This window comes from Triticum urartu, unplaced genomic scaffold (assembly GCF_056163025.1).
Source record: "Triticum urartu cultivar PI428250 unplaced genomic scaffold, HENAU_Tu73 scaffold2, whole genome shotgun sequence".
Lineage (NCBI taxonomy): Eukaryota > Viridiplantae > Streptophyta > Magnoliopsida > Poales > Poaceae > Triticum > Triticum urartu.
Window position 1 is genome coordinate 15,228,712 of NW_028260368.1, and position 841 is coordinate 15,229,552.

At 37.9% G+C, this 841-nt stretch overlaps 1 non-coding gene across 1 annotated transcript; it reads right to left on the reverse strand.

Moving 5' to 3' along the window:
* Positions 1-769: 769 nt before the first annotated feature.
* On the reverse strand, positions 770-841 carry TRNAR-UCU (transfer RNA arginine (anticodon UCU)). The gene has a single exon. It is a non-coding gene; the product is annotated as a tRNA-Arg (tRNA).

Genomic DNA, 841 nt, shown 5'->3' on the forward strand with positions numbered 1-841 from the left:
GCATTCACGCCTTTTAGAAAGAGCCGCTAAATTAAATTCTCTTTTAGGCGAAGGAAGTATGACCGCTTTACCAATAGTTGAGACTCAATCTGGAGACGTTTCCGCCTATATTCCTACTAATGTAATCTCCATTACAGATGGACAAATATTCTTATCTGCGGATCTATTCAATGCCGGAATTCGACCCGCTATTAATGTGGGTATTTCTGTTTCCAGAGTAGGATCCGCGGCTCAAATTAAAGCCATGAAACAAGTAGCTGGCAAATCAAAATTGGAACTAGCGCAATTCGCAGAGTTACAAGCCTTTGCACAATTCGCCTCTGCTCTCGATAAAACAAGTCAGAATCAATTGGCAAGGGGTCGACGATTAAGGGAATTGCTTAAACAATCCCAGGCAAATCCTCTCCCAGTGGAAGAGCAGATAGCTACTATTTATACCGGAACAAGAGGATATCTTGATTCGTTAGAAATTGAACAGGTAAATAAATTTCTGGATGAGTTACGTAAACATCTAAAAGATACTAAACCTCAATTCCAAGAAATTATATCTTCTAGCAAGACATTCACCGAGCAAGCGGAAATCCTTTTGAAGGAAGCTATTCAGGAACAGCTGGAACGGTTTTCTCTTCAGTAACAAATAAATTTTGCATGTCTACTCTTGTTAGTAGAATAGGAATCGTTGAGAAAGCTTTTTCATTTGAATCATGCAAAAAAGTTTTCTTTGTTTTTAGTTTAGTATAGTTATTTAAAGAATAGATAGAAATAAGATTGCGTCCAATAGGATTTGAACCTATACCAAAGGTTTAGAAGACCTCTGTCCTATCCATTAGACAATGGACGC